We start from the raw sequence: 27232 nt of genomic DNA on the forward strand, positions 1-27232 counted from the left end.
CTGAACCACTTTAGTGGTCCAAAGACGCCAAGCGGTTAAAAGTAGTGAGCGTTAATGCTCCGAATATGTTCTATACTTTAATAGAAGTCGTCAATTGGAAGGCAACTGACAGCGGCATTTAAATGGTTAACAGAAGCAATTGGAGACCAGCTTCGGCCGCTGATGTTAGACACGTATACCGGCTATGTAATGTAGCCAACATCTACCGGGTGTGGAGAGCGCTAACTTTAGAGCCCCCTCCACACATGGGCACCACAGCAGTAATGCACAGTAACAACATTTTACGCTAAGGAGGTTATTACAAAAACTTCCCACAAAATAATTCTGGAGCAAGTTTCTTTAAAAAAAAATAAAAAAAAAGTCAACATACAAAATAAAAATAGAAGCGAAGGCAAATTTTTACAAACAGTGAACAGTAAGGCGACTTGACTAAAAATACTACATGTATGAAAGGGAACCTGACAGCGGATTCATGCTGCCCGAAACAGGCATGAGACACTGGCTCTATCATTTTAGTCAAACATGTTTTACTTTGAAATGCTGCGGCATTTCAATCAAATGGGGACCGTGCTGCTTAGATCAAAAACCGTGTTACTAAAAACCATATTTTATTTAAATACACTTCGACTTTTTATTTATTTACAGCAGGGTTTATGTTCATTTTGCTTCTTTTAATTTTTTCTGCTTAGGTCACTAATACAAGATACCGGTCCCCAACGGCTTCTCCCCGACCCCCTGAGTGACAGGGAAAAACCGGTGACTACCTGGCTGTAACTTCATGCTTTCTTTGAAATGCCTTAGCGTTTCAAAGTAAAACATACCAGGCTGAAATAACAGAGCTAGTGTCTTATTCATGTTGCCTGTGGTTCGGGCAGCACATATCAGATTCCCTTTAAATATTTCTTAGATCCTATAGTGCTGTTCTTTGTTTGCTTTTCATGTTATCTGTTTCAGGTATCTGTTATTCCTCCTAGACATGTATAAATTAACAACTGAGTGCTAATAGTTGAAATCATATTCATACACAGTATGGAACTTACAGCACTGATCGAAAGTTGGCAGACAGTTCAGGACATACCATTCCACTTGTCAAAAAGGTGCAACAAAGTTGTCAACTCTAAAATGATCAGGAGGAATGACTATGAAGAATTAGGGAAAAAAAATGGGTACTCCAGTATTTGGACTCCTGGTGGCTACCAGAACCTTTGCTTACTACCTAAGTGTCAGTACTTAAACAATGACTCAAAGATCAAAGAAATATGCTGAAATTGTAGCCCTCCTCTCATAAAAAACAAAACACAAAGTACATTGATATTCTTGCTTACACCTCAGAGAATATTAAAATCATATGAGAAGAATTTATCATCAACATCAAAAACTTCAAAATACATGATGTCATCTCTTACCATTCAACCTAGCTAACATGACCGTTCATTTATTGCACTCAATGCCACTAACATGAGCATAAAGACAGGCAGATTTATTAATCCGGGCTCCAGGCACTATCTGGATTGTACATCCCATAATGCCTAATCCAGACATTAGATGTAATGTGGCCATAAAGCTATATACTTTGGTTCACACAATTTTTCTGCAATTTATAAATGGAATATATCACTTGTATTATTTTTTTTTTAATAATTAAAATCAGATTCTAATAAAATATTCGTCTTTATCAATTTTTTTATATTAGATATTTTTATTTTCTGTACACTGTTATGGTAGCAGCTATCTAGCCTGGTCTGCTGTTCAATAAACTGACCCCTGCACCAAACCACTGGCCTTAAGAGTCAATGAGGAGATGGGATCTTTTGACTAGTCATTTAGTCACGTCAGAAGACTGCCACTGGATGTGAAGAGGACCCGTAAAACTAAACAGTAGAATGAAGGATCTTGATAAATATTTTGCAATGGTTAAAGCAAATTTTAAAAGATTTTAATAATAGTTTATAGCATGGATGCAAAGCCTATAAATGTATCAGGACAGCATGCATTAAAGGGGATGTCCGGTCAAAAGTGATAAGTCTGCAGTCACTCTGTGTGACTGCAGACTTATGAATCCCCCCAGATAACGAACTGTGCTCTGCAGGGATTCGCTGGTATGGGACCCGGGACCGTTGTCTGAAACTGGCGAATCCCCGCAGTGCACGCGCTGGGGGGGGGGGGGGGGGGGAAGGAATCAAGTCCGCATTCACATAGAGTGACTACAGACTTATCACTTTTGACCGGAAAACCCCTTTAAAAGGAAACCTGACAGCTGATACATGCTGCCTGATCCACGGGTACCATATATCAGGCACTGGCTGTATGATTTCAGACATACATGTTCCAGCTTAGAAAAACATAGTTAACAGACGCACAGGAGACTAGTCAGACAGGTGGGTTCCTGGTGGTTTCCCCTGCCCGCTTCCCTGGAGTGATAGATCTTTCCCTGCGTGTGAGGAGAGGCTTATCTTTCAAGGGCAGTGAGAAGCCACTAGGTAGTCGCTTGTACAACTAGTCTATAGTGCAGCTCAGTTACAGGCTCAGGCAGTATGTTTCAGCTGCCAGGTTCTCTTCAAGTACTACCTACACTATAAATAACTTAATGTGAAGATTTAAAGGGGGGGGACTATCATATCTTAGAACATATATTTCCCCTACTTATCATGCACTCAAAAGAATATTTGTCAGAAGAAAACGGCAGTGTAGAATCAAATTACAACTTTTGCCTCTAAGTCTATTGAAAGGGGAGGGGAGAGATGCTAGAAGGAAAAATAAGCAGAAAAATCTAAAATGAAACTGCTGAGGTTTCCAATGAAGAGGGAAAAACAGCAAAAAATGCAAGTCATATATATAGTTATTCTTCATGTACAAAAGAATGATCTCTTATTCTGAAACGTCACCTGAAACTGCAGTTTCACTTAAACATCTTCTGAAAGAGGGCAACCCCCTTAACATCCACGATCAAGCTATAGCCGATGACGCAGGTAACTCCACATGTGTCCATTGAACACATGTGGAGTTACCGCACCCAGTACATTCTATTGCGGAAATTTCTGTTGCAGAGACACTGTTCTCTGCAACAGAAATTGACACGCTGTGTCTCAAAGCCGCGCCGCAGGCGAGTTTACACGGCATGGGATTTCTATAAATCCATCCACTGTGCTTGTACTGTAGAACGCAGCGTTTTGGACGCAGAGCAGGTGAGCTGCGTCCAAAACGCTGCTATTACAGATCATGGGCATGCAGTTTAAGGAACCTAGAAAAAAGCCCTTTTCTATTAAGCTTGCAAAAAGGGCTGTGGACTCTGTGTCCATTTTGGTGGAGTTCGTAGTCTGCATAAAATGAACCGAATCAGACTCCTAAAATATGAAAAAAAAATTACCAATTTATTATATAATAATTTGGGAAAGTTATGAAATGTCCTATAAATATGTCTGTTCTAAGGATCTCGGCTTGTAGTTGAGATGAATCTGTGCTGCACTTTATGTACATGCTCAGTAGTGAGGCCGTGCTGTGGAGTTGGAGAGTCAGGGAAACTGAGGAGTCGGAGGTTTGGCTTACCGACTCCACAACACTGCTTGCAAGAACGGTTTTGAGGCTTGCCAGGATTGATGGAATGCACTTTTACCTCCTAATCTCAATCAGCTTCAGCACAGTGCTTACAATCTAGATAGTAGAGATGGTCGATTTCCTAGGCAATAAACTGTAATCAAAATTGTCACTCTCTCAAGAACAGCTGCAAGTCTTAACACGCAGTGAATTGCATAAAAGCTTGTTATTGGAGTAAACAATTAAGTCTTTACTTATAACATTGAACGCAATATGTGTACGCCAATTTTTTTTAAAAACACATTTCCCTCACTCACCCTTACAGAAGTAAATTATCACCATAAGGACAAGGTCACACTATCAATATTGGTAAGCCAAAACCAAGAGTGGGTCAAAAAAGTGGTGCATGTGTTTCCATTATAATTTTCCTCTGATTGTTCCACTCCTGTTTTGGCTTACAAATGCGTAGGTAAAATACTGACCAAATACTGATAGTGTGACCGTAGCCTAAAACTGCATGTGAAAGGAGCATGTATAATAAAAACAAACAAAAAAGAATCATGCTGTAAAACTTGGAGCTTGTATGATGACGAAATACAGACCACTCATATTGAGGCCCTCATAAGAATGCACAGGGAGACAAAGGCTATGTGCCCACGTTGCATTTATGAAGCAGAAAATTTCTGCTGCATAAATGCAAGTCCTCTCCCGGAAAAACGCATGCGGAATTCCGCACGCGTTTATCACGCGTTTTCCACATGCGGAATTGCCTTGCGTTTTTTATGCATTGGACAAAGGCAATTCCGCTTGCGGAAACGCAAAATTAAATGACATGCTGCGGATTTTTGAACGCGGCATAAACGCTGCGGAAAAATCTGCAGCATGTGCATAGAACTTGCGGAATCCCATTGGGGACCATGGGGTGCAGATATACATGCGTTTTTCAAGCGTTTACGCTGCGGAAATTCCGCAGCATATACGCTTGAAAAATGCTACGTGGGCACACAGTCAAAGACTGACTTGCACTCCACATTGAAGACTGGGGTAGTCAGTAGCTGGTCACGTGATGCAATGGAGTAAAAGCTGATAATGTAGAAAAACAAAAACCCACAAGTTGATACTGTGTGTGAGTAACCAGCCTTCAGGTGCTAAACTGTAAACAGATAGTCATCCGCCTGACAGCTGTATACCTCCCAGCTTTCCCATGACAAGTATGCATGTTTATTTCAGTAGAAACCTGCTAAATCTACTATTGGGCAATGTCAGGCTGTTCAATTGACATTAGCTGTCATCACCTGTGATATAAATTTGCACAGACAGCTTTTAAAAGGAGTTGTCCAGTCTAAGGCCAAGTTCACCATTTTACATCAGTATTTAGAGTGGCATGTAAAAGTTTGGGCACCCCTGATCAAAATTACTGTTATTGTGAACAGTTAAGCAAGTTGAAGATGAAATGATCTTTAAAAGGCCTAATGTTAATGATGACAGATTTATTTTTACTTTGCCTATAAATACAAAAGAAATATATATAACTTTTTTATCATTTAAAAATTACAAAAAGGAAAAAACGGGTAGATGCAAAAAGTTTGGGCACCCTTGGAGATGTTTATGCTCAAGATAACTTTGATCAAGGTTTAAGACCCTAATTAGCCTGTTAGGGTTATGGCTTGTTCACTATCATCATTAGGAAAGGCCAGGTGATGCAAATTTCCCAGGTTAAGAAAAACCCAACCTCCTCTAACCTTGTGCAAAAAACAGCAGCCATAAGTTCTTCTAAGCAGCTGCCTAGCACTCTGAAAATGCTGGAGGCCGACAAAGCAGGAGAAAGGCCCCGTCACACTTAGCGACGCTGCAACGATCCCGACAACGATACGACCTGTCAGGGATCGTTGCTGCGTCGCTATGTGGTCGCTGGTGAGCTGTCAAACAGGCAGGCTCACCAACGATCAGGGGAGCAGCGACATTGTGGAAAGAATCTTTCCACGATGTCCTGCTCCTGGTTACCAGAATCTTTCCACGATGTCCTGCTCCTGGTTACCAGAATCTTTCCACGATGTCCTGCTCCTGGTTACCAGCCTGCTGAAGCAGGAGCAGGCTGGTAACCATGATAAACAGCGGGTTACTAGGGGCACACTCGCACCTAGTAACCCGATGTTTATCATGCTTACCAGCCTGATCGCTGCTCCCGCTGGTCACACGTAGCGAAGTGTGCTGACCAGCGGGAGAGCAACGACCAAAAAATGGTCCAGGACACTTTGCAGCGATCTCACAGCAGGGGCCTGATCGTTGCAAAGTGTCACACATAGAGACATCGCTGGTGAGGTCGCTGTTGCGTCACCAAAACCGTGACACAGCAGCGATCTCGCTATGTGAGATGGGGGGGGGGGGCTGAAGAGTACAAGAAGATAGCAAAGTGTATTCAAGTAGCCCTTTCCTCAGTTAGAAATGTAATTAAGAAATAGCAATTAACAGGAACAATGGAGTTCAAGATAAGGTCTGGCTGCAAAAGACATTCAGAAAGATTTAAAGGGAAGGTGCGGTAAAAAAAAAAATTTCAACAACTGAAAAAATGTAAAGTATTATTTTCATATTTTTTTTAAACATTATTTGTTTTTAATGAAGTAAAATATGAAAAATAATTAAAAAAGGTTTTGTATTTCCACTTTTAAACACTAGGGGGAGCAGCTGCTGAAATTTGGCATGAAAACCTAGTGCTCACATTACGACTGCAGTAAATGTGGGCTGGATCTGTCACTCCTCTCCTACCCTTCTGGTGTTTGCAACAGTATAAGAAAGGATTACGTCTAGGATCACAGTGTGGAGCCATTCTGTTGGTGACTGCTGGTGATACTGACAAGTACAATGCTACTGAGGACAGCCGGCAGCACAGATTCTGTTAGATGGTGCTGCTAGCTGTAATTAGATATGCACAGAGTAACACACACTGGGATTAGACACAGGGCTCAGTGTAGTGTATCACATGATGGGATTAGATATTGAACTCAGTGGAGCGTATCACACAGGATGGGATTAGATACACAGTATCTAACGTATTTAATGTGTGACTGGATTGAGCGGGGGGAGGGGGACTCCCATAGAAGTGAACGGAGTGGGGAGGGGGGGGGGGGGGGGGGAAATCACAAATTTATTGATATCACCCCACACTCAGAGAAAAAAAATCAGCAGGGTCACGTAAAATCATCTCTCATAACTTTGCGGCCCTTACAGAGTAATTTTCGTTTTATTTAACTCCTTAGATTCCCACATAGTGCTTCACAGTATAATGAGCCCTATATAGTGCTCAATACAGGATAAAAGACTAGAATCACAGACCAGCACCATTTTGTTGGTGACTGCACTGTGATCTACACATGCTACTGGACTAGAGTAGCAGTGTGGACCGGAGCGTGGTGGTGACTTCATCCATCGGTAAGTATCAGGGCTGTGGTGGTGAAGAGTCAGGTATGGTGATTTAGTGCAGAGGCAAAAATACGAGAGGGGGGGGGGGTTGACACATGGAATATGAGAATATGCCTCTCTTCTCTCTCCCCCCCACACACAGCACATTCCATCCGTATGCCTCTCTCCACTCCTCCTATTTTTGCCTCTGTACAAAAGAACCATGCCTGGCCCTTCACCGCTGCAGCCCTGATACATACCGATGGATCAAGTTGTCGCTGCAACTACAGTCCACGATCTTTACTGCTGTCTGCTGCTCCTCCGGTCTCCTCGCAAGCCAGGACCTGAAATACAGGAAGCGAACAGTACAGCTTCCTCTTACAGGTCCTTGTGACAGAAGGCAAGTGGAGCTCAGCAGGCAGTGATGGCTACAATAAAATGGTCACACCTACAGCTGTAAATTGGGTAGCCCACAGAGGCATGCCAAGTTCACAGCTGATGCAGCTGAAGTGTTGGAGATAGGGTCAGTGTCTGACCGATGTCTCCTATATCCAGGGACTGCAGTGTTTGTAGACTAAGGCTATGTGCCCACGATGCAGAAACGCTCAGGATTTTACATGCGTTTTCCTGCCAGGGACATGCGGATGTGAAGCGTTCTTCACTTGCATTTCCGCATGCGGGTTGACGAGCTTTCCAGGCGATTTTAACATCACTTGGAAAGTGCTTGACAACTTGGTCACACTATATAAATCCATGCAACCAGCATGGATTTATATACTGTGACCGAAAGAATGTCAAAAAATAAATCTATACTTACCTTCCGATGGCCCCCGCAGTCTTGATTTCCTCCGTCCCGGCTGCCGGCAGATCGCGGTACACTGAAGGACCTGCCGGTCAGCATAGCGTGACCCGTCACTATGACGTCAGCGCAGGTCCTTCAGTCCATCGCGATTTGCCGGCATTAGAGGACTAGCGCAGCGTGGGCCATCAGAAGGTAAATATAACATTTATTTTTTATTTTATTCTTTTTTTCACAGTTTCTATGGTACCCGGGTCCGGAGGAGAGTCTCCTCTCCTCTAGACCCGGGTACCATCCGCACATTGAACGCATGGATTCCGCATGTCCTTATCTAGTGAAGCGGAATGCATGCGATCTAATGCAAGTCAATGGCGGCGAAAACGCAGCACTTCCGCAAAATAATTGGTAGTGCTGCGTTTTTTTCCGCAATGATAATCCGCAGCGGAAATTTCTGCAACATGTGCACAGCACATGCGGATTATCATTGGGGAACATGGCAGGCCTTCTACCATGCGTTTTTTAAGCGTTTCTGCAGTTTTTGCCGCTGCAGAAACGCTTAAAAAACGCATCGTGGGCACACAGCCTTAGTGTCGTGCTGCGACCCTTACAGGCCTGCAAAGTAAATTGGCAGCCCCTTGTGGCTACATTAAAAAAAAAAAAAAAATTGTAATAAATCCAAGGTTAAAACAACATGCTATGTATAAAAAAATATATATATATATATATATATATATATATATATATATATATATATATATATATATATATATATATATATATATATTTTTTTTTTAATAAAAAAAAATACAGCACCTTCCCTTTAAGAGTTGTGGTACATTGTTATACTGCTCAGACACCTGCACAAATATGGCCTTCATGTAAGAGTCATCAGAAGAAAACCTCTCCTGCTTTCTCGCCATAAAATTCAGCATCAGAAGCAGGGCTGTGGAGACGGTAAGCCAAACCTCCGACTTCACTACTGAGGATGTACATAAAGTGCAGCACAGATTTATCTAAACTAAAAGCCGAGATCCTTAGATCAGGAATAAAAGACATTTATTGTACATTTCATAACTTTCCCAAGTTCTTATGAAAAAATGTACAGCACATCCTGCATTGTACTACTGTACCAATTTATTACATATTTTAGGAGTCCGAGTCTGTCCATTTTATACCAACTCCACCAAAATAGACACAGACTGACTCCACAAGCCCTGAAGAACTATGCAAAAGAAAATCTAAACAAGCCTGATGCATTTTGGAAACAAGTCCTGTGGACCGATGAGGTTAAAATATGACTCTTTGGCCCCAATGATCAAAAGGTATGTGTGGAGGGGGAAAAAAAAAAAAAAAAAAAAAAAAAAGAGCACAGAATTTCAGGAAAAGAACATCTCGCCAACCATTAAGCATGAGGGTGGATCAATCATGCTTTGGGGTTGTATTGCAGCCAATGGCACGGGGAACATTTCACGGGTAGAGCGAAGAATGGATTCAATGAAATTTCAACAAATTCTTGATGCAAACATAGCACCATCTGTAAAAAATCTGAAGTTGAAAAGAAGATGGCTTCTATAAATGGATAAATGATCCTAAACAAACGTCACAAGGTGCAAGCTGAAGGTTTTACAATGGCCCTCACAGTCCCCAGATCTGATCATTGAAAATCTGTGCTAGACCTCAAATTAGCAGTGCATGCAAGATGACCCAGGAATCTCACAGATAGATATATCTATCTATATATATTTCTGCCCAAAACACAAAGGAAATGTGTCACCTTTAAACTTTAGGCCTCTTAGAGATAATTTCAACTTGCTTAACTGTTCATAATAACAGTTTTGACCAGGGGTACCCACACTTTTATATGCCACTGTATAAGCCAAAACCAGGAGTGGGTGAAAAATGCAGAAGGGGTGAACGTGTTTCTATTATACTTTTCCACTCCTGGTGAAAATAGCTTACAAACATGAAGGTAAAACAAAACAAAACAAAAAAAATCAAAATACTCAAGGTGTGCATGTGGTATAGGAAGAAAAGTCACGATCCTGTACAATATGCACCACTTTAACGATTCTCCTGTATACTCCATGTGGATGGTGATGTGACCGCATGTATACGATTTGCATACTTGCGGTCACATGCCGACTAGACTCTTCCTCGTTAAACATTGAGAAGCAGGAGAGAGTCTAGCCGGCATGTTGACCGCAAATACAAAAATCACACACATGCCGCCACTAGACTGCCCAATTGCACAAGGAATACAGGGAAATCATGACAGTGTGGCACTACTGTTTGTTCACCATTGCTCTTGTAATACATTGTACACATTACTTATGGTTATGTTTCAGTAAGAAATCAGAAGCAAAATTACACAATGTAAAAGGTCATTAAAACAGAACTTAGATTTATGCAGTTTGTTGAAAATTTTACTTGTTAATGCAAGCACATATAAATGTCTGGAGAAAATAGGTAATCCTCTAACCATAGGATAGGTAGTAACTTACTGATTGTACAAGTCCAACTGCTGGGATCCACACCACTAGGAAGAACAAAGAATTTTTCTCCCAGAAAGGAAACTTTCATCCCGATTACAAAATAGAGGGGCAGATCAGATGCCCAACAATGCTCCATTTATTCTCACAAGGTAAATGCCAAAAAAAGCCAAGTGCAGTGCTCAGCATTCCCATAGGGAATGAATGGAGCAGTGGTCGGGCATGCACAATGCCATTCCGTTAGAACAGAGAAAAAAAGTTTGAAGTTCTCTGTTCTGTGCAGGTGCCAGCTTTTGGTCTTTCAACAATTAAAAGGTGATAACTGGAACTCTTAAAAAAAAGAAAAAAGTGGCTAAACACTAACAGGCAAGTAGTTGTTACCTACCTGCCTGTTGCCATTCTTCACCGAAACAGACCGCACATGCCGGCGATTCAGCTGACGACAGGGCGACATATGCTTCGTTGACAGGGCAGGACTGCCGAAGTCATTCTTATTGACTGCCAGATTCCCGCTACCTAACTGGGGTAGCCGACTGTCAATCAGAATGACGTTTGCATTCATGCCTTGTCGACAGTGTGGAGCGGAAAAGAAGTTGCTGCTCTGTCTACGTGACATCAGCAGAGGCAGCTGAAACGCCGGCAGGAGCAGTCTGTGACAGCAAACAATGGGGCCAAGCACAACAGGCAGGTAGGTAGCAACTACCTGCCTGTTAGAAAATAAAAGCCTATTTTTTTTTTTTTAAACAAAGTCCCAGATATCTCAGTTATCACATAGCCTGTGGATAGACAATAAAAAGTCTGTCCACTGAAAACAAGTATAGCCATAGATCTTTATAGTCTATGATTTTGTTTAGACAAATTATTTTATACAGAGACTTTTTGCAAGTATCTTGAGAGACTTATACAAAAAATAAAAATGCATTAAGATGCAGAAACGCAAGAAAAAAACCCACAATATTGAAAAATTGTCAAACAAGATGGAAGAATTGCTTTCATTACTAGACTATGGACATATATTACCTTATATTACCTTAATTTATGCACTAAGTCCTGGGAGTTGGAAAAAATAGATAACATCTACATTTATATACCATATGACAAACTGTTTGAACGGCACTAATCGCCTTAAAGTTATCCTTTAAGGATGTAACTAATTTTTTTTTCTTCTTTTTCTCCTTTTCTGCCAACAGATATATGAGAGCTTGTTTTAAGCGGGACCAGTTGTAGTTTTGAAGGACACCATTTATTTACAATATGGAGTAACAGAAAATTATAAAAAAATTATAAGTTCAGTGAATTGGTGAAGAAAAAAAACAACAACATGCAATTCAGACATTGTTTTTTGGGTTTTATTTTTAAGGCATGAAAATGATCTAAATTAATGATTCTCCAGATCAGTATGATTAACGCGATACCAAAAGTGTATGGCATGTACCATATTTATTGGACTATAAAACGCACTTTTTTCCTCCAAAATTTGAGGAAAGTGGGAGGTGCTTCTTATAGTTCGGTTGCATGGTCCAGCTGTGGATGGTGGTGGTTGTGGGGGGGAGCGGGTCACAGGAGGCAGGAGCTGCCTGCTGTGGCTAACACTGTGCCCGCTGTTAAAGAAAATTAATATTCACAGCTTCCCACGTCCATGGGCGTGTGGAGTAGTGAATATTAATTTTCCTTAATAGCGCGGAGTGTCAGCCGCAGGCTCCTGCAGCGGCTCTGCGATAATGTGTGCACGCTATTAAAGAAAATGAATATTTATTGCTCCCCATGCCCATGGGAGTGGAGAGCAGTGACTATTCAGTCTCTTTAATAGCGGGCACACGCGATCGCCCAGCGGCTGACATTGTGCGCGCTGATAAGGAGAATGAATATTCACTACTCCCCACGTCCATAATCCAAGTGTGGAGAGAAGTGAATATTCTGGCAGGTGACCTCAACGTGTGAAAGCATATAGCATTGACATCATGCGCTGCTCACACGATGAGATCAGCTGCTGGCTGCAGAACAGGACACAGCGGTGGAGCAGAAAGGTGAGTAAAATCCATATTATATTATTATATATATATATATATATATATATATATATATATATATATATATATATATATATATATATATATATATATATATATATATATACATATACATATACACACACCAGGATGGGGGATATTCGTGCAGAATTGGGGGACATTACCCCTATAAAAATGTCAGCAGCAGACCCCCCCCCCCCCCCCCCCCCGCAAACAATGCATCATGGCCAAATTTTTTTTGCTTCATTTTTTTTCCGATTTTCCGCCTCTAAAACCTAGGTGCGTCTTATAGTCCAAAAAATAGTGTTTTTTTTATTTGTTTTACTATTTTAGTAGCTTTATAAAAAAAAAAAAAATCAAACTTTGAGGTGAATAAAACAAAGAAAAAAAAATTGATTTGTGCCAGCTTCTGAGACTCTTTTTGGCTTCTTGAGATAGGTTTGTATTTGTCCATTTTGGAGAACATACTACGTTTTGATCACTTACTGAATTTCTTGTGGTGTTGCAGCAACTGAAAAGCTGCAATCAGGGCTGTGGAGTCGGTAAGCAAAACCTCCGACTCCGACTCCACAGCCCTGGCTGCAATTCTGTAATTTTTAGGGTTTTTTTGCTCTTTACAATTGGGTTAGTTAACCCCTTTCCGACATTTGTGGTAATAGTACGTCAGTGTGCCCTGGGCCTATTGAGCCAGGGACATACTATTATGCGCAATGTGATCGTGCCCGCACACAAGCTGTCGGGTATCAGCTGATTCTCACAGCTGACACCCGATGCTATGTGCAAGGAGTGGTCCCGCACCGCTCCCGGCACATTAACACCCGAAATGCTGCGATCGAAGTCGATCGCAGCATTCCGGGAGCAAGGGGAGGTAAGCGTGACCTACTTACCTCCTCTCAGGCGTCCCGCAGTGTCTGTGCCGGGTCCTGGTAGTTGTCATGGTGAACCGATGTAGTCATGACGACATCTGGGTCACCATGCAGGAAGTTACTTTGATCATGCACAGTCAGTGCGCGATCAAAGTAACTTCTGCCTGTGCAGCGCTGACAGGCTATATAGTATAGAGATGCTGCGGAATCCCTATGCTATATAAGCGATCAGCTTGCAAAAAGTGAAAGTCTCATAGCAGCAAGTGCTCGCTACTTGAGTTTGCATCAGGTGCGCACCGAGTATCGCGGGTGCTCGAGTGACATGCTAGAGTCTCCGCCTCATATGCTTCTCGGCCAAAAAAAACCTTACGAGGATTGCCTGCCTTGCACGAGCGATCCCCGTATGTTTTTTTTGGGTGTCTGACAACCATGAAACATGCGAGGCGGGGTCTCGAGCAACCGCGATACATGGTGTATACCAGAGTACCCGATGAAAACTCAAGTAGCGAGCACTTGTGCTCAAGACTAATGACAACTTATTCAATATAATGACTTAATGTTACTCAATTCTGTGTCATATCTCTGGGTTCAAAATGTTCACTATATCCCTTGATAAAATCCTTGAGGGGTCTAGTTTCCAAAATGGTGTCACTTGTGGGTTTCCACTGTTTAGGCACATCAGGGGCTTCCTAAACGCAACATGGCGTCCGCTAATTATTCAAGTAAATTTTACATTCAAAAAGTCAAATGGCGCTCCTTCCCTTCCGAGCCCTCCCGTGCGCCCAAACAGTAGTTTTCCCCCACATATGGGGTATTGGTATTAGAGTGCTCAGGAGAACTTGCACAACAAATTTTGGGGTACATTTTCTCCTTGCGAAAATAAAAAAATTGGGGTCTAATGTAACGTTTTTGTGAAAAAGATCCTAGTTACTTACCGGTAACGGGATTTTACAGAGCCCATGACAGCACCACCTGAGAGAGGGTATCCGCCCACCAAGGACAGGAACCTACTGAATAAAAAGGCGGTACCTCTCCTCCGCATCAGTTTTTTGTTTCAGAGCATGAGAGGGCCTCCGAAGACAGGTTAATACATAACCACCACCTCAACATATGTACTAAACACCTTAAAAAAAGTGCACACCACAGTGATAAAGGGGAGGGAATTAATAGGGTGCTGTCATGGGCTCTGTAAAATCCCGTTACCGGTAAGTAACTAGGATCTTTTCCCCTTCTCCCATGACAGCACCACCTGAGAGATTTATAGAGATTAAATACCAGAGGGAGGGATCACCGCTTGCAACACCCTTCTACCAAAGGACAGATCAGTAGAAGAGGAAAGGTCAAGACGGTAATGTTTGTAAAATGTAGCAGGGGATGACCAAGTTGCCGCCTTACATATAATGTCGATGGGCACATCCGCCTTCTCAGCCCAGGAAGCAGCTACCGCTCTGGTGGAATGGGCCTTCAGGTTCTCAGGAACCGGCAGATTGCTAGAAGAGTAGGCTAAGGTAATAGTATCCCTGACCCATCTAGCTATGGTCCCCCTTGTAACCTTAAGTCCTTTCCTAGCCCCCTGAAAGGATATAAATAAAGCGTCACTCTTTCTCCAGGCTTTTGTCACTTCCAAATACTGGACTAACACCCTCCTAACATCTAAGGTGTGAAGCTTATATTCCTCAGAATCCCTAGGATTAGGATAGAAGGAAGGGAGAGTGATTACTTGCGTCCTATGGAACTTGGAGGCTACCTTTGGAAGATAGGCCGGGTCTGGTCTTAAGATTACTCTATCCATACATACTTGAGTGAATGGATGGTTAACGGATAGTGCGTGTAAGTCACTGACTCTACGAGCTGATGTCAGGGCCACCAATAGCGCAGTCTTTAAAGTTAAGATTTTTTCTGAAACCTTCTCTAAGGGCTCGAAGGGAGGTTTGGTTAATGCTTCCAGAACTAAATTAAGGTCCCAAGGAGGCATTCTTGGAACAGGAATAGGTCTGGATCTATGACAGGCTTTAATAAATCTAATGATCCATCTATTTGCTGCCAAGTCATAATTATACAGTGCCCCCAGAGCCGATACCTGTACCTTAAGAGTACTGGTGGCTAGTCCCATGTTTAACCCCTTCTGGAGGAATTCTAGTATGGCCTCAATAGGAACCCTCCCTTTGGCAGACTGACCCGAGGTAGACAAGAACTTAGCCCAGGTTCTACCATAGATTCTAGTTGTTATCGGCTTTCTACTTGCTAGAAGGGTAGTAACAAGATCTGGAGAAAACCCCCTTTGCGTCAATAGCGACCTCTCAAAATCCAAGCCGTCAAATGCAGGCCCGCTCTTTGGGGATGACAGACTGGGCCCTGCCTGAGGAGATCCGGGATGTCCGGAAGAACCCATGGATCTGCTTGGGACATTCTCTTCATCCAAGTGAACCATGGTCTCTTGGGCCAGAACGGGGCGATCAATATAACCCTCGCCCGTTCCTCTCGGATCTTCCTCAGGATGGTAGGGATCAGTACTAAAGGGGGAAAGGCATAAGCTAGAGTGAAATCCCACTGAATCTGCAGCGCGTCCACCGCAAACGCCCCCTCTTTTGGATTCAGGGAGCAAAAGGTTTTGGTCTTCCGATTGTGTCTGTTTGCAAACAGATCTATCTGGGGCTGTCCCCACCGATCCACAATCTGCTGAAAAACGGCTGGATTCAACTCCCACTCTCCTCGTTTCAAGATGTGACGACTCAAGAAATCGGCCTTTATGTTCTCTTCCCCTTTTATATGCAGTGCCGAGAGCGTAACCAGCCGACTCTCGGCAAACCTGAAGATCTGATCCGCTATTAACATCAGAGGGAGAGACCTGGTACCCCCCTGATGATTGATGTAGGCGACTGTTGATCTGTTGTCTGACATTATCCTGACGTGAGGACCCTGAAGAACAGAACTGAATTCTTTTAGCGCGTTTCTGGCTGCCAACAGCTCTTTCATGTTGGAAGAGAGGCTTGTCTCGCTGTCCGACCAGAGGCCTTGTACAGAACGATCCCTTAGGTGAGCTCCCCAACCTTCCGCACTTGCGTCTGTTGTAATTGTATCCGACACCTGGAAGGTCCAAGGAACCCCCAAAGATAGGTTGACCGGAGATGTCCACCAGTCCAGGGAGTTGATCACAACATCTGGAAGAGATATTTTCCCATTCAGGCGACCTTTGAGCCGCCTGTCCGCTGCCAGAATCTCCTGTTGAAGACATCTGGAATGGTGCTGGGCCCACTGAACCGCCGGAATGCAAGACGTCATTGTACCCAACAGAGACATTGCACTCCTCAGGGTGATGGTCGGATTGCTGACAATCTGAGATGTTAGGGATCTGATCTTCAGTTTCTTTTCCTCTGGCAGAAGACAGGTTTGGTTTTCCGAGTCCAGAATGAGACCCAGGAAAGACTGAACCCTCTTTGGTTCCAGCCTTGACTTCTCCAGATTTAACAGCCAACCTAGGCGTCTTAGACTGGCCATGACGTCCGCCAGGGCTAGAGCACAGAGTTGACTTGATCTGCCCACTACTAAGAAGTCGTCCAGATAAGGGATGACTAAAATATCCCTTTCCCTCAAGTGCGCTGTGACCTCCAGAATGATTTTTGTGAAGACTCTCGGCGCCATGGAAATGCCAAAGGGAAGAGCTGCGAACTGAAAATGCCTTACGTGCCTGCCGAATTGTACAGCTACTCTTAGAAACTGTTGATGATCTGGCAAAATCGGGACGTGGTAGTAGGCGTCCTTCAGATCGAGGACGCACATAAAACAGTCCGGAAATAACATCTTTATGGCTGATTTTATTGTTTCCATCTTGAAAGGCCTGTAGATTAAATGGTCGTTCAGTCTCTTTAAGTTCGCAATGGTCCTGAAGGAGCCGTCCGGCTTCTTTATTAGGAAGAGGGTCGAATAGAATCCTCTTCCTTGCTCGGGTGCAGATGTTTCCACCAGAACTCCTTTCCTGAGCAGAGAGAGAACTTCCTGCTGTAAGGCTATCTGTTACGCTAAACCTCTGGGGGCTGATATTTTGACAGTGTTCTTGGGCCTGCTCTTGAACTTCTTTCCAGCTACCTTGGTCTCTGGGAGCTTTACTGCGGCTGTATTTTCTCTTCCGAAAGGAACTGTTAAATCGGGAACCAGACACCGTGGGAAATCCATGTTTTTTGTCTGCGGCTTTATCTAGGATGTCATCTAGACCTTTGCCGAACAAGAAGTCCCCCTCACAAAGGATTGAGCACAGTTTAGACTTTGACTGCACATCTCCTGGCCAGCTCTTGAGCCATAGCGCCCTACGGGCTGCATTAGAGAGGTTTGCAGACCGGGCAGCCAGCCTAACTGAATCTGCCGATGCATCTGCCAGGAATGCAGCCACTCCCTGCACAAGAGGAAGGTCTGATAGAATTTTCTCCCTGGACACATTCCCCCTGATCTGGTCTTCCAATTGTTGAAGCCAGATCATCATAGATCTAGCAGTGCAGGTCGCTGCTACTGCCGGTTTAAGGGCCCCTGCTGACGACTCCCAGGTTTGCTTAAGGAAGGACTCCGCTTTTTTATCCAGCGGGTCTTTTAAGGCTCCTAAATCCTCAAAGGGCAGAGTGGATTTTTTTGAAGATTTTGAAATGGCCACATCAATCTTAGGGGTTTTGTCCCATTTAGCCGCATCCTCATCCTCAAAGGGGTACCTCCGCTTGGAGGATGACGGCAGCTGACCCTTCCTCTCCAGTTTCTTCCATTCCCTTTCTATCAGAGATTTAATCCTGTCATTGACCGGGAATGAGCGTCTCCTCCTTTGGTCTAAGCCCCCGAACATAACATCCTGGACTGTTCTGGGCACTTTGGTATCGGTAATACCCATAGTCCCTCTGACGGCTTTAACTAGTCTCTCAGTATTATCAACCGAAAAACAAGGTCTGCCCCCCCCCCATTATCATCCGAAGACTCTGATGACGATGAGGAGTGATTAGAGGAGGAAGGCAGTTCTCTCGTAAAACGGGACTCCACTGATTCCTCTGATTCTGAAGAAACTAGTTTTCGCTTCTTTTTGAGTGAGGTTAAGCCTCTTAAAGACTCTCTGACCTCTGTCTGGATTAGATCCTTTAATTCTAAAGAAAACCTGGGGGACTCCTCTGCAATGGTTTTCTGAATACAGTCTGAGCATAGGTTTTTGGCATAGGAGGTGGGAAGACCGATTTTGCATAAAGCACACTCCCTGTTTTTATTTTTAGCACTACACTTCTTCGCCTCCTGCCCCAAGAAATAAAAGGATAGAGATAGAGAGAGAACATTATTCAAGGTGAGACTTTCACGAAGATCACTCACCACACTGCCGTTCAGACTAGGGTACCGGAGGCGGTGGTTGCCGTTCACATGAGGGCTCCCATCTGGCGGAGGCGGACTGACGAAGTCTTTTCTGACCAGTCTTGCCGGAACTCGTACGCCCCTCACTGCTGTGACTTTGTCGATGGGAAGATTCCCGTTCCATTTGTTTGAGCTGCTTGCGCTGCTTTGATGGCTGTGGCTGCTGCTGTACTTCCTGTGGCGGTGACAGCTGCTGCCCAGGTGACTGCGGTTCCTCATTCATCATGGCGGGGATGCAGACACCGCCATCCTGATTGCTCCCCATCCTTAAAAGCAGTAGGGCTCCACCTCCTTTAGGCTCCTCCCCTTCCGGCAGCGTGCTCCTCTCTCTTTTTCAAAAAATTTTAGCCAGCTGGCGCGCTACCCGCAGATCCACCTGCCTCTGCGCGTGCGCAGCCCAGCGGCACCCGGCGCGCTTGCAGCGGGATGACAGCTTCCCACCCGCGCATGCGCAGACCCGGTTTCCGGCGCACTCCGTGATAGGGCGCGTCAGCACCCCGCGCGTGCGCAGCCCGGACTTCCGGCGCGCTCCGTCACAGGGTGCGACGCGACTCCCACGTGCGCAGCCCGGAAGACCTGCCGGCCGGCGCGCTCAGTTCATCTTTGCGAGGCGCAGACCCGGCCGCAGGCCCCGGCGCACGCGGGGAGGCATCCAAAGGAAAACAGCACCTCCTCCCCACACGCAGACCCGGGCAGCAGCCAGACGGGCTGGGAACAGGGACCATCTGCTGCTTCCACGGCCTCCAGGCCACACCGTCCATAATCCAGGTACTTGAGGTACCACCTGGTGAGGCTCCCATCAGGGACAGGAACCAAAAACTGATGCGGAGGAGAGGTACCACCTTTTTATTCAGTAGGTTCCTGTCCTTGGTGGGCGGATACCCTCTCTCAGGTGGTGCTGTCATGGGAGAAGGGGAAAAAAGGTAAACGTTCATTTTTTTTCTTCCACATTTCAGAAATTCCTGTGAAGAACCTGAAGGGTTAATAAACTTCTTGAATGTGGTTTTGAGCACCTTGAGGGGTGCAGTTTTTGGAATGGTGTCACTTTTGGGTATTTTCTGTCATAAAGGCCCCTCAAAGTCACATCAAATGTGATGTGGTCCCTAAAAAAATGGTTTTGTAAATTTTGTTGTAACAATTAGAAATTGCTGGTCATATTTTAACCCTTATAACTTCCTAACAAAAAAAAAAATTTTGTTTCCTAAATTATGCTGATGTAAAGTAGACATGTGGGAAATGTAATTTATTAACTATTTTGTGTGACATATCTCTCTGATTGAAAGGCATGAAAAATTAAATTTTGAAATTTTTTTTTTTTTTCACAAATAAACGCAAGTGATATCGAAGAAATTTTTTTCCACTATCATGAAGTAAAATATGTCACGAAAAGAAATCTCATAATCAGGGGGATCCGCTGAAGCGTTCCAGAGGAATTACCTCAAAGTGACAGCGGGCAGAAATGTAAAAATTGGCCTGGTCATTCATGTGCAAACCACTCTTGGGGGTAAAGGGGTTAAATATTTATAAATCAGAAAACACTATGATACAAACAGTTTTGTTTTTCTTACATGTCTTTATATATAACCAGGGAATAGGGGGAGAAATTTAAATTAAAAAAAAAAAAATAATCAAACTTTCATTTTTCCTTTTTACTTTGTTAGTTCTCTTAGGCTATGTTCCCAAGACGAGCTTTTGGTGCCTTTCTTGACACTGCATAATTTTGCTGTTTCAAAAACACAGCGTCTTACAGTTCCAGCAAAGTGGATGGGATTTATAGAAATCTCACGCCCACTGTGCTTTTTAACTAAGCATAAACTGACCTGCAGTGTGTGTTTCAAATCCGCAGCATGTCAATTTCTCTTGCGGGTACGCTAAGTTTTGTGTGTGGATTTTCTCAATAGACTTGCATTAGATGCGGAAAATCTGCAGGTAAAAAACGCGCATGCGTTTTTAGTGTTTCTGTGGCTGAAACGCATCAAAAACACATGTAATCCACACTCATGTCAAAGCCAAATCCCAGGAAATATCACAAACAAAGCAGCTTTACTTAAAGGGGCTGTACGGTCAAAAGTGATAAGTCTTCAGTCACTCTGTGTGACTGCAGACTTATGAATCTCCCCCCCAGCGCAGGCACTGTGCAAGGATTTGCTGGTTTCAGACCCGGTAACGGAAGGTATGTATGAGTTATACATACCACCGGCCAGTAGGCGCCACCTCGCTCCATATACCTGTATTGAGCGAGGCCACGCCCCGGCTAGTAACACACACACGGCCAGTGAGTGTGTCCGACTAGAATGCACAGCCTCGATCAATACAGGTATGGAGAGTGAGGCTGAGCCCACTGGCCGGGGGTATGTATAACTTATACATACCCTCCGTTACCGAGTCTGAAACCAGCGAATCGCCGCAGCGCACAGTGCCTGCGCTGGGGGGGGGGGATTCATAAGTCTGCAGTCAGTCACACACAGTGTTTTGACCGGACAACTCCTTTAAAGCATGACACACCGAGAAAAAAAAAAAAAAATGCAGAAAAAACCCCTGCAAATAACCCAATTTAAATAATAGGTGAAGAAATTCTGCAGGGTCAAAAACTAACCAAAAGCTTACTGTGGGAACGTGACCTTAGGGTGTTTGAACCTACAAATATTTGATTACTTCTACTATTTACAGCAATACAGTAGTATTGCAGCATATGGTTAAAACCTGTGTCTCAGGTGACAGCAAGCCTGCAGCTGAAGGAGAAGAGTCACTCTAGCAGGCCCTTGGCTATCACAGTAACCCACTGGCTCCAAGTGATCAATTGGCAGGGGAAGCGATGAGAGACCAAAAGTACGCCCCATCCATATTGCAGTGCTTAAGTGATTGACAGAAGTATTTCAGAAGTTAAAGGGGTATTCCCATCTCCAAGATTCTCTCTCAATATGTAGAAGGTGTAATAATAATATTAGCAAATACCTCCACATAGCGAATCAAAAATACTAGACTACATTTCTATCTCTCTTACCTCATGTGCAGGAACTTAGGTATCCGTGGTTACGACCACTAGTAACTAGCTAACTAACTGACTTTATCAGTGGTCGTAACCATGGATACCTAAGGTCCTGCGATGCCTGCACATGAGGAAAGAGATCACAAATCAGTAAAAATATACTACATTTCTAATTGGAGATATTTGCTATTACTATTATAGCACCTACTACATATTGGGATAGGATCTTGGAGATGGGAATACCCCTTTAACAGTGGCAATTGGCAGTAATTTAGCCAGCATTTGCCCTATGTGGTTAGAGCTACACTCCAGAGACTGGGTCAAAAACCCTGACACGCTACATGATGTAATAGTTCATCTGTATGCCATAAATCACTAGCACAAAAGAAAGCAAGCAACCAATATGAGTCCATCAAAAATTATTCACACTCTGACTGTAGTATATTAAACACCTTTAAGAACAAATGCATCATTTTTCAACAATTTCCCTGCATTTCAATACACTTTGTCCACCTGTCAACAAGCTTTTGTATTCACTCATTAAATAATATTTTAGGCCAAGTTGTGAGCCACGAATGCACCGCTGCCTTCAACTCTTCAGACGTGAGTCTTCATCCTTGTAGGCCTGATTTGCCACATAATCCACTGTCACTCGTCTATCCTACACAATCAGTTCACGTACACGCTCAATGTTGTCATCAGTCATGGATGGGCATTCTGCTCTGTGTTCATGGCTGACACCTGTGAGACCTTCCTGGAACTTCTCCATTCATACAGATTTCTTCATGACAAAACACTTTCTCCATTCTGTGCACAAAGCTTGCGATAAATATCGGCACCCCATACAGTAGCCTGATAGCACAAGCACGAATCACTGCACGCTGCTCTTCTTTCATGTAAATCACAAGTGGGGCAGCCATTGTTTCTCACCATGGTCACGAATGAACTGATGCAAGACATTCAAACATGCACAGCAGTGAGACGATTGAGCTCTTACCGAAGCGTTGATAAGACAGGAGGTTCTAATATAACCGGGAGAGCAGAAAATTTTGCCATAGTCGTATATTATCAGAGAAATCCCCTGGAACGATCTTTCACTTGATGGATAAAATGTATATTCAGTGAAGACATATTTCCTTATTACTGATAAAAATGTGTTAGTGTTTTTAATATTCTTCGAAGAAAGGAGTCATGTATTAGGGAGTCGGACTCATGGAAATTGAAGAGTCGGAACTTTGGCTTACCGACTCCACAGCCCTGGCCAGGTATGGACAATGAGGTCATCTGGCCCCATGGCTATGCTGTTTCGGGTTGCCAGGTGGGACCCTCCGGTCGCCTGGAACCCATGGAGACGTTCGGAGAAGCCAGATTGGGACCCACCGGTCATCTGGCCCCATGGAAACTCTCGGAGACGCCAGGGTGGGACCCTCAGTTTCCTAAGCTTGGAGCTACCTCCTCTCTGTGGGGTCCCGCCAAAAGCGGGGGGCCACTGGTTGAGGTAGTTGGCCCTGGAAGTTCCAAAGTCGCAGCGGCTCTATTCCCAGCGGGCCAGCGGAAGGGTGAGACTGTGTAATTTTGCACCATCTTGGGTATTTGCTAGGACTGTTCGATGTGCTTATTGTCCATTTGGTGGTTCAATAAAGTATTGCCACACTGTTTTACCCTCACCCTGTGTTGTCTTAGTATTATGCCCATGGAAGACCCCGGGTCTTCACAATACCTCATTGTTATTTAGATTTAGAAAGCTTACTTAATACAACCCTTATATTTTAGATGGATATACAAGTGTCAGTGTTTATTTAAGGGCTTGCACTCATCTGTGTGAAAAAAAAAGTTCCGATGTTTGAAAGGAAAAGTTGCACGAGTGTCATTTTTCTCACCTAGTATCCAATTTACATCAGATTGTCATGTGAATGCGATCCGATTGCAATGAGCTTTTAACATGGGCTTTTACATAGAGGAAATCTTCATGTCATTGTCACATGAATATTGCCTTAGAAAATTTTTAATACATACATATATAAATTAGATGCATACATATATAAATTAGAAATATAGTCAATGATTTGCGTGTGTAGCTTACTGTACATGTAATTTAGCAATAATTAAATTTCTGGGAAAAAAAAAAAAAAGCATGGTATCCCCCTAAATTTTATTAACCAGTAGAGGAAAAGGGACAGCTGGGGATGAGTTTTATAAGGGGGTAATACCCATGTTGCTTCCCAGGTTATTAATATCGGCTCACCGCTGTATACTTAGCCTTTACTGATTATTAAAAAAAAAAAAAAAGACGTGGGGCACCACTATAATAACCAACAGAGGCTATGCAGACAGCTGCGGGGCTGATATTAATAGGCTAGGAAGGGGCCATGGATATTGGCCCCCCTCCCAGACTACAAACATCAGCTCTCAGCCGGTCCAGAAAAGGCGCATCCATAACATGTGCCAATTCTGGTGCTTAGCCTCTGCTCTTCCCACTTGCCCTGGTGCGGTGGCATGTGGGTAATAAGGCTGGGGTTGATGTCAGCTTTGTATCTGCAGCTGACATCAAGCCCAGGGGTTAGTAATGGAGAGGCATCTATAAGACGTCCCCATTACTAACACCATAGTGAAATTGTTAAATAAAATACACAAATACGATGAAGAATATTTCCTTGGAAAAACATGTGAAAATAACAGAATTCCTCTATGTAAAAGCCCATGTTAAAATCGTATTGCAATCAGATGGCACTCGCATGGTCCGATTTTTTTAATTGCACCTACTGACTTGCATTGGCGAGTCTCATCTGGGATATGAGGCCAATCGCAGCATGATGCGTTTTTTTTCTTAGTCCGATTTCAGCTGAGAAAAAAAAAAAACGCAGATGAGCAGAGACTCACAGATTAAGAGTGGTCAGAGTGCAATCCAATTTTTTATCAGATTGCACTTGTCCGTTTTTCACGCAGAAGAGTATGAGCCTTTAGGCCGGGGTCCCACTTGCGTATGGCATCGGATGCGATATGCTAATGACACTTGGCTCCTGCTCCCCTGGGAGAGGGAGCAGAGTGTCAGTGCTCCGGTCCTCTCGCACAGAGCAATTTCTGGACTTCTGAATGGCTGTACTGGTTGTAAAATGGCACTACATTGCTGCAATCCCATACGCTACAAAGTATAGGAGCAGCATGTTACACTGGGCTCCTAGGCTTTGAGAAGCTGCTGATGCTTCAGTAAAGTGTGCAAATAATCTCAATGGGGAGAGGGAAATGGGCAGCAAAACACTCATTCATTGGGCAAAATGATCTTTTGTGCTGCATAAAAGATCATCAATCTCATTTCAGTGGCGCATCGTCCTGTGTAAAGAGGACTTGCTCTGTCGAGAACAATGGCAGCCTATGTGCACTGAGCAATCTAGCATAGATCACTCAGTGTGCATCATTTGCTTTGGTCTGCCTGTGTTAAAAGTTTGCTGATAGACAGTTGTATCGTGCCGTCGGTCAGTCCACGTAAACGGACCTTTATGCACAAAATATATCTGCCATTGCCCCCCCCCCCCCCAATCTGTCTAGGCCATGATTATTTAGTCCATATACAAAAAAAGAGCAGTCATTTCAATCCTCCGCCTACTACTGAGGAGCTTGCATATCTGATCCCTGCAAATTATAAAGGGACTGACAATCTGCTACCTCTGCCGGCTCAACAAGAATATTTTATATTTACATTTTTAATTGCAAAATGCTACCAAAATAAAAATTTCAAAAATGTAAAAGTAGTATAGCATGAATTCAGTTTCCAGTGAAAAAAAACCCCCACCAGTCTGATAGAGGTTTCCCTCTAATAAGGTTAGGCCATAAATGGGGTCACTGTACCGATCAGTCGGTTTCCATAGGTCAAATTCCCACAAACCAAACACTGATGTCCTCACCTAATCATACAACCAGTTTAATGAGGTCCATAGGGGTTCTTGTATTTTCTACACCAAGCATCACACTGTAGACAGACATTATCAATACTGAAATAGACTATGATGTTTTGGACCCAAGTGTGTGATTAGAGCCTAAAGGTATGTGCACACAACGTTATTTTGAGGCAGACCCGCTCTGATACCCGACCGAAAAGTGGTTAAAAGAACGAACATATGCACAATGACTCGCTGTTCATATGATTTGGCTCTTGATAGTATTTAAACTTCAAGCTTTCAAAGACACCAAGCAGTTAATAAAAGTGACCTGACCATTCTTCAGGCATCTTGCACCCTAAGGACTTTCTATACTTTGCACCAGGGCTGTGGAGTCGATAAGCCAGACCACCGACTCCTCAATTTCCCTGACTCCCGACTCCAGAGTTCTGCCTCACTACTGAGCATGTACATAAAGAGCAGCACAGATTCATCTCAACTAAAAGCCGAGATCCTTAGTTCAGGAATAGAGCATTTCATAACTTTCCCAAATTCTTATGAAAACATTTACAGCACATCCTGCATTGTACTACTGCACCCAATTTATTATATATTTTAGGAGTCGGTTGATTTTATACCAACTCCACAGCGCTGCTTTGCACTACAACTCAATGGGAAGACACTAAAAAAAAAAAAATATGTAAAAACCAACACCACACGGGATTCTTTCAATGTTTTGCTAGCATTTATTGCTTGAAAAAACATTAATGGTTTCTTTATTGCTGAATGAAGTTTGCAAAATAAAAATTAAGAAGGCACCCCAAAACCAATAAAATAAAAATCTGACAGGGCCAAAAGTGTCAAAAAAAAAAAAAAAAAACGCTCAGGGATCCTTAAAAAAAATATAGAAAAAAAAAGTAAAACGCTGTAAAAGACGGCTCAGAAAACGTCAGCTATTTTTTTATCCTAAAGGGTTTTTTTTTCCTTTAAGCCCGCCGGGTTTTTCCACCTGGAGAAGCCGTGATGTGCACATACCCTTACAGACACTCTGGTATTCGGCTTTGCTGCAGCAATATTACCTGCCCGCTCCTGGGTGATCACACACTGACAATAGGGCATCAGTGAACACTGGCTCTGGCTAGCATTTCTGGCCATTATTAGATTATGGGTGGAATTCCATCACCTGCAGCACACAGCCATCCATTACAATAGGTGACAGCTCTGCATCTCCCATGACAGCCTGTACACAGGACAACACAGGGGGCAAGGTGGCAGAACAGCCCTGGCAGGAGAACATGCCTGCAGTGACTGGCATAGTGAGGGCATCATGAGTGGCTCTCCCTGTGAGCAGCGAACACCTCGGCTCAGGTGAGGAGCCGCCATACACAAGTGTCAGTGACAGGCCTAGACCGGGGCCTAGCGCTCTATCACCGCCCACCGCCCCCTCCTCCGCTCAGGCCTGGGCCCAACAACCTGCCCTGCAGTCCCCGCTCACCTCGCAGCCTTCTCCTCCGCCGCCAGCTCGGATAAGGGGCCCGCGACACCTCTCCGTCAGCCTCCTAGCGAAGCCAACTCGGTCCAGCGGGGGGGAGGGGGACAAGCGTCGCCTCTGCTGCCCCGGCCCGGCAATCTCACCGCCACCTCCCCCCCTCCGCCGCACTGCAAAGTCCCGGCCTCAAAATTGTGTCAGGCCCAGTCCAGAATGTCCCGCGCTCCGCCAGCGGAACCAAGCGCCTCTGACGTCACGGGTCCCGGAACGTAACGGTCCCTCCTCTAGCTGCAGTTCTGTCTATGACTCCTCTGCTTCCAGGCAGGAGGCGAAACCAAAATACTAGCAGGGCGAAATATGGCGGACGAGAGCCCAGCGAGATCCCGCGA

General features: G+C 44.0%; 1 protein-coding gene across 1 annotated transcript in view; it reads right to left on the reverse strand.

The window, feature by feature from the left end:
* The window catches only part of TAB2 (TGF-beta activated kinase 1 (MAP3K7) binding protein 2), a 73415-nt gene extending 46183 nt beyond the window's left edge, over window positions 1–27232 (reverse strand). Inside the window, 1 exon segment of the mRNA XM_073671397.1 lies at window positions 26850–27232. The gene's annotated coding sequence lies outside the window, so the exon portion shown is untranslated.

Source organism: Phyllobates terribilis, unplaced genomic scaffold (genome assembly GCF_046119375.1).
Source record: "Phyllobates terribilis strain yellow unplaced genomic scaffold, ASM4611937v1 Scaffold_3__8_contigs__length_932513732, whole genome shotgun sequence".
In the NCBI taxonomy this organism is placed as follows: Eukaryota; Metazoa; Chordata; class Amphibia; order Anura; family Dendrobatidae; genus Phyllobates; species Phyllobates terribilis.